This window comes from Leptonychotes weddellii, unplaced genomic scaffold (assembly GCF_054177405.1).
Source record: "Leptonychotes weddellii isolate Sample4059 unplaced genomic scaffold, ASM5417740v2 HiC_scaffold_10594, whole genome shotgun sequence".
Taxonomy (NCBI): Eukaryota; Metazoa; Chordata; class Mammalia; order Carnivora; family Phocidae; genus Leptonychotes; species Leptonychotes weddellii.
The window spans coordinates 1-7,336 of record NW_027682852.1 but is presented as its reverse complement, the minus strand read 5'-3'; the positions used below and the strand labels follow the sequence as shown (position 1 = coordinate 7,336).

Here is a 7,336-nt window from a genome sequence, read left to right as displayed (position 1 = left end):
CCGCGCCAGGGCCCCCCTGCTCCCTTCCCCCTTGCTCCCCCAATCCTGCCCCAGGGCCCTCCTGTGCCGCTCCCCAGTTCCCAGCTCCCTCTTCCTGCCCCAGGGCCCACACCGACAGGACACAGCACACTAGGGCCACAGACTGAAACACACGGACCACAGGAGCACCTTCTTTCATGGAAAACTTTCATGGTGTTCTTTTCCAGGGGAAACTGAACACGGCCCGAGAAAGAAATGCTTAGCAGCCTCTCGGTTACATTTAAAGAAGTTCTTACGCATTAGCCACACATCCCGTAAAATTCACAAGGGAAATGACAGGGCATGTTGGAGTCACCTGCAAACACTCAGCCCTCCCAGCCCGCCCCCAAGGTAACAGAAAAGGTGGAGGAAGTGGACAGAACAGGAGCCCCAGAGCCCATGGCCACTGAGGCCGGGTGGGGGCATGTGGGGCTTCATCTGCTGTTCTCTCTACTGCTGTGTGTTTCTGAGTTTTTCTGTAATAGTAAGTTTAAAAAATAAATAAATACAGTTCTGTGGTTCAGGACATGCTTGCTGATGGACGGCGACAACAGGGGGCACCTCGGCTGGGTCCATCCAGCGAGCCGCTCACCTCCTGGACTTCAGCCTCATCGACCGTGGGGCAGGACTCCTTACTGCCCAGGTCCATGTTCGCTCCTCAGATATGTCCCTCCACAAGTGAGCCTCACACAGGTGTCACAAAGGACAGAAAGGCTGGGCGGCGGTCACGCAGCAGTGGGCTGACACTGAAGTCGTACACGCACGCAGTCTCACTAACAAGGGCCCGTGCACAGGCGGTTCTGGACTTCTGTGGCTCACGCACAAGTGACATGAATCGCGGGACTTCAAACAAAGAATTCACGCTGGATCACAGAGGAGTGCGGCCCACACACGCCCGACCGCTCACACGCAGGCTGGGAGGCGGCCTCGAGCGATGGCATGCAGCTCTCCCGGAGAAGCCAGGCCAGGGTTTCATTCACATTCTCACGTGTCCCACGGCCCGATTTCTTTTAGACCCGAACGGGCAGCCACCCAGTTTCTGAGGACGTGATTTCAGCTCATCTCTAGAACGGTCTATACTAAACGCTTATGGAGGGATCACTTCCAGTTAGGAAGGGATTCGGCTCCTGAGACGTGAGCCACCATTAGCATGGGCCGGCTGTCTGGGCTGGCGGTCGTGGGGTGCGCCGGACCCGGAGCCAGTGAGGAGCCTCATGCGGGGAGCGCGGCACCGTCTCTGCGAAGCTGGGCCTCAGCGTTCATGGAGTTCTTCCCACTTAAGCAGAGAATGTTCCCTTCACCTGCACCCCAGAGGGACACAGAGGCGGGGGGAGGCGACAGGTTCCAAAGTGATATCTTGGTTTCTGCTCCTGAAACTCAGTGTCACCTGAGGTTGTCAAACTTTACGGGAGAAAGTGCTAGAGGCTGACGTTTCTACGGCGACCGCGCCCCTGCACTCCTGGTTTCTGCTCGTTCAGCAGGAATAAATGAGCTATTCGTACGGTATCAAACTATTTCCTCAGCTCAGTTACCTGTCACAAAACAGACATTTCAAAGGAAAGGATCCGATTCCCTCAGCTCAGTCCCAGGTGCAGCACTGGCCAGACACACCTGGGGAGGCACCTGCCTCGACCCCTCCCTGCAGCACAGGAGGCCCCGCGCCGAGCGGCCTGGCAGTGCCCTCGGGGCTCCTCTGTCTGGCTGACGGGGAGTTTCTACGCCTCAGTGTGTTCTTGAAAGACGTCCGCAGCCCGTCCTCCCAGCTCCTGGGGAAGGACTGCAGAAAGCTCGCACTGCTTCCCGTCACCACGGCTGCACCAGACTCTCCTGCCCCGGGGAGAACAGGGCTGCGTCTGGTGCCTGTGCCTAAACCTGAGTGTTCGTCCCGTTTGCTAAACGTCTGAGTCTGTGAGGAAAGGGGCAGAATGCGCATCTTGGGTTTTCACTGCGGCTGGTTCCTCAGCCCGAGCCTGGAACACATTGGGGGAAACACTAGGTGTGATCACGCTCTGTTTAAAACATCACTACAGGGGCTCAGTCAGTTGAGTGACCAACTCTTGATCTCAGCTCACTCAGGTCATGACCTCAGGGTCATGAGATCAAGCCCTGCGTTGGGCTCTGCGCTAGGCGTGGAGCCTACTTAAAATAAACAAAATAAAACAAAACAAAACAAATCATTATAGAAATTTCTCCTCAAAAAAACTGGAAGATGAGGAGCCAAAGGCATAATCTGAACTTTGTGGATTAAGAGATTAAATTTTTCTATAAATATGCTAAGACATGAAAATTACATTTTCTTGCCTATAAAACTTGTAAGATCTGTATTTAAGCATGTTTGCAAAATTTCAAATTTAGCCTTTTAGGAAAAAGAAAGCTTCTGGCTCACAAATCTATGTAGAGGGATCAGAATCATTTCCAGGCCACCCTGAGTAAAAATGCAGAATTCACATGGGTTTGATGATGACGTTAAAAACAGGTTTGGGAAAAGGTGAAATCTGTTAAAAGCACCAAGAGCAGGCAGAACAGTTCATCGACACTCCCTCTCTGATACCTCAGCCCCCCTTCCCACCCACTGTGCTCTGAGCGGCCTTGACGGTGCGTTTGCAACCGTAACGGGACCACCTTGCCACCTGAAGCCAGAGAAGGACCAGATGAGTCCTTCACCTGGCCGTGCCCGAAGATGTAGCTGGTCCCCCAGCCCCGGGTCAGTCATGGCCCAGCAGCGGCTGCGGGGCCTTGAGCCCGCACCACAGGGACAGACAAGGAGCTGGTGCAGAACCCCGTTCCCTACAGAGGAGTGGGAGGGCCACACCCAGTGCTAAGGTTACAGGGTTTAAGCCTGTCACAGCCAAACAAAAACAAAGTCCTTATTTTTTTTCTCAATAGCAAACAATTATAAATTATTCCAAATGACGAAGCCTGGCTACCCAGACTGTTTCGATGTAGAATAAAGCGAATACCTAGTAGCCACGTGTGGATTCCCATACCCACTTCCCAGCCGAGCTCAGCAAGCTCAGCTTGCTTGTTCTGAGCACGTTATGACAATGCCGAGGGACACGAGCAAAGAACCAGCTTGTGGTGGTGACGAGCTGAGGACCGACGGTGGGGGCAGGAAGGGTGCTGACCATGTGAGCCCCAGCACTGTGGCCCCACAGCCCGTCCCCGGCATGAACCTGCTCTATCCCATACTGTCCCGCACGGTGGCCGCTGGGCATGTGGTGGGCGGCCAGCGTGAGGCAGGACCTGCCCTTTCCATGTGTTTAGTTTCAACGTGAATGCCCACCAACTGGACAGAGCAGGAGGCACACAGGTCTCCAGACAAGACGGTGTCAATGACAGTACCTTCGGGTGGAAATCTCCGATGGTGGGGATCTACCAATACTGGTCAACAGGTATGTGTAGAAAGCCGGGGGCAGGGGGTGCCGCCCACCTCCCCTGCACGAAGGGTTAACCTCATCATGTGCTCCGCCTTCCTCCCTTCCCACAGCTTACGTTTTCAGACCCTTGACAGATGTGGGGCCGGGCCAGCTCTGCGGCGATGACCTTCAGGTGCGGCTGGAGGGCCTCCCTAGGGCAGCCTCGGATGACAGAAGCGAGGACCAGGAGGCCGGAGGCGGAGGGCGACTTCTTCAGCGTGGACAAGATCAGCTTCAGAAACACTTCTGGGCTGACGAACACCCCAACCAGCTCTGCAGATCTGGTGCACTGCGAGAGAAGGCAGGAGGCTGACGGGTTGCCCCAGCCCTGGGGGGCCCACCACACGGCCCTCGGCACTCCTGCATCTGCCTGCCGCGCTTGCAGCCCAGCGCACCGCCCTGAGTGAAGGTCTGCCCAGCGTGTGGGCAACAGGAAATCCCCACGGCCCTCAGAGCTTCCTCAGGGGGCTGGTTCCCAGGAGGGCCACGTCCTAACAGGGCCTCACGCCCCTCATCTGCTGCCAGTGACCTAAGCTTGTTATAAGCAAACGGCCACAGGGGCGCCTGGGTGGCTCAGTCGTTAAGCGTCTGCCTTCGGCTCAGGTCATGATCCCGGGGTCCTGGGATCGAGCACCCGCGTCGGGCTCCCTGCTCGGCGGGGAGCCTGCTTCTCCCTCTCCCACTCCCCCTGCTCGTGTTCCCTCTCTCGCTGTGTCTCTCTCTATCAAATAAATAAAATCTTAACAAAAAAAAAACGGCCACACGCTGGCATCTCCACACCGTGGGCACCACTCGGCAGTCAGAACAGTGGGCCTCAGGCATTAGCCAATCTCTAAAGGGCACTCACTGCATGATTCCAGTTATACAACGTCCCCAAATAACATAACACGGGGACGTTCCCCAGTGTGCCAGGCCACCGTCACGGGCCCCACGACGCATCCTCCGGGCAGGTGTGAGCATGCCCATGCACATCCAAAGTGAGGTCCACGTGGCCCGTTGCTCAGCAAAGGCGTCCAGTGGCCAAGCTCCTGGGGCAGACAGGACAGGGGAAGCAAACCTAGCTGAGGCTCACCTGCTTCTGTCCACGCAGGCGGTGGCACTAACGCTGGCCAGCTGGTGGGCGGCAGCGAGAACCGGCAAGGAGACACCGGCTGTCACACTGGGGCCGGCAGCCCCTGCCTGGCTCTCCCCGCAGAGCCCGTGGGCACGCGAGTGCCGTCAGAGCCAGGGAGGCGCCCCGCCTGCCCCAGCGAGGCTCACAGGGACAGTCCGTCAGAAGCGCGCTGGCGCCCTGTCCCAACCCGCCTGCTCGAGCGGAGAGAAGGCGTGAGGAGCGGGGGGCTCGATCCCCTGAAGAGTGACCTTTACATGCCGCCCTCCGCGGGTACAGGAGACAGATCTGGGGGGCGGGGGCTGCGGGGGGGCAGAGGACGCCAAGACCCAAGGGGCTCTCAGGGCGACGTGAACATTACCTCAGCTGTGGCGGCAGCTCCACGGCTGCTCACACTTACGCGAACCCGCAGACCCACGCGCGGACGCGAGTGAACTCTACGACCCGTGAGCTACAGCGCAACCAACGTGACCAGGAAGGGGCAACTCACGCTGCGGACCACGGCCGGGTCGTCGTCGGCGCAGGCGCGGGGCAGCACCCGGAGGATGGTGTCCAGGTGCTGCGTGCTGTGGTCCTCCGCATGCAAGAGCAACACCGCCAGCAGCTGCGCGGCCTTCACCCTGGTCCCCGGCACCCAGTCGGTGATGTCGTGACAGACGGCGGGAAGGATCTTGGAGAGGTTTCTGAAGACGAGCTCCCGGCAGCCCAACACGGGGCGAGTCTCTGGAGGCGGAGGGAAGAAGCCGGAAATTCACAAAGAGAACCTCCACGAATCCTGGGGAAGCGGATTCATCACATGTCCCTCATTTAAGGAACATTCTGAGGCCAGAAATGAAGCCACAGTGTCCTCATTTAGCTTAAAATTTGTGTCAGAGACTGATGTGTAAGTGACACACAATAAAATACACCAACTGCCTAATTTGATAAGTTTTGACACACAGACACACCTTGAATCAACACTCTAATCAGGACGCAGATGCACCCATCACCCCAAAGCTTCCCGTGCCCCTGCAGCACCCCCAGGACTCCCTGCCCGCCCAGACAACCACGCTCCGCTTCCCCTCACTACAGACAGACCGTCTCTGGGCAGAACCGAGAGGTTCACACTCGAGTCTGCCCGGCTCCCTTCCTCGCACAGTGATCCCAGGACCATCCGCGTGGAGGTGTGCCTTCATCCCTCTGCCTGTCTGTCACCTGCTGATGGACCTCAGGCTGCTTCCCGGGCTGGGCTGTTCCCAAAAAATCTGCGACGAGCACCGCACGCAAGCCTGTGTGGATGTGGCGGCCACTCCTGAGGGTGAGTGCCCGAGGCTGCGTCCACTAGGCTCTACAGGAGGCAGCGTTTGACTGAAGAAACTGCCAAGCGGTTTTCCAAAGTGGCTGCCCTGTTTCCTGTCTTCACCACCTGGGCAGGGGCTCAGCTCCTCCATGTCCTCAACCGTGCCTGCGTGGCCCATCCTCAGTGAAAGCCACTGAGAAGCTGCGTGGCGCTTATCTGGCTTCAACTCACTCCCTGATGTCCTCATTTGTTTTTTTTTTTAAGGTTTTTTTTATTTATTTGACAGAGAGAGACACAGCGAGAGAGAGAACACAAGCAGGGGGGAAGCAGGCTTCCCGCAGAGCAGGGAGCCCGATGCGGGGCTCGATCCCAGGATCCTGGGATCATGACCCGAGCTGAAGGCAGACGCCCAACGACTGAGCCACCCAGGCGCCCCCCTGATGTCCTCATTTGTATCTCTGTTGGTGAGGTGCCCTAAAAAAACCTTTCTGCCCACTAAGAAATTGGATTGTTTTAGAAATTTATTTATTTATTTTTAGTGATCAGTGTCAAAAGACCATCCTTTCTCCACTGAACTGTCATGGACCCTGTCCAAGACCAGCTGTCCACGGACGTGGGCATCTGCTTCTGAATGCTCGACCTCCCTCCCACTGCCTTCTGTGCACGAGCCCCACACGGACTGGGGTCCGGTGCTCTCGCTCCGCGGGTTACTCTGAAAAAGGAAGCATTAGCCTTTCAACTTTGCTCTTCATTGTCAAAGTTCTGGCGGCCCTAGGTCCTCTGTGTTTCCAGGTGATTTCAGAATGTTTGTCAATTTCTACAAAAAAAGGTTTGATCTTCAAAAATCAAAACTCAGTTCTCAAACTATTCTAAAAATAGAAACAGAAGGAAAACTTTCATGAGGCGAGCATTACCCTGATCCCCAAACCAGAGAAAGACTCCACAAAAGAAAAAAGAGAACTACAGGCCAGTATGCCTGATGAAATTGGATGCAAAAATCTTCAACAAATACTAGCAAACCGAATCCAACAATATATTAAAAACACTCATGGGGGTGCCTCAGTGGCTCAGTTGGTTGATGGGACGACTCCTGATTTTGACTCAAGTCATGATCTCAGGGTCGTGAGAATGAGCCCCGCATTGGCCTCTGCCCTAGACATGGAGCCTGCTGAAGATTCTCTCCTTCTCCCTCTGCCCCTCCCGTTACCACCCCCCATCCTCCTATTCTAAAAAAACAAAACAAACACAAACAAAAAACAACAAAAACAAAAAACAACAACAAAAACACAAAACCTCATTGACCATGGTTAAGTGGGATTTATTCCTGGGCTGCAGGGGTGGTTCAGTATTTGCAAATCAATCAACATGATACATCACATCAACAAGTGAAAAGACAAGAACCATATGATCCTCTCAATAGAAGCATAAAAAGCATCTGACAAAGTACAGCATCCACTCATGGTTAAAACCCTCAACAAAGTAGGGTTAGAGGTAACATACTGCAACATAATA

The 7,336-nt window shown here is 55.5% G+C and overlaps 1 long non-coding RNA gene across 1 annotated transcript; it reads right to left on the bottom strand.

Annotated features, from left to right (window-relative positions):
* Window positions 1-90: 90 nt before the first annotated feature.
* Window positions 91-5,479, bottom strand: LOC115937164 (uncharacterized). Its single transcript, XR_014141565.1, has 4 exons — window positions 5,036-5,479; window positions 3,511-3,723; window positions 1,891-1,988; window positions 91-1,840 (listed from the first exon to the last, which is right to left on the bottom strand). It is a non-coding gene; the product is annotated as an uncharacterized LOC115937164 (long non-coding RNA).
* Between the last annotated feature and the right edge of the window lie 1,857 nt (window positions 5,480-7,336).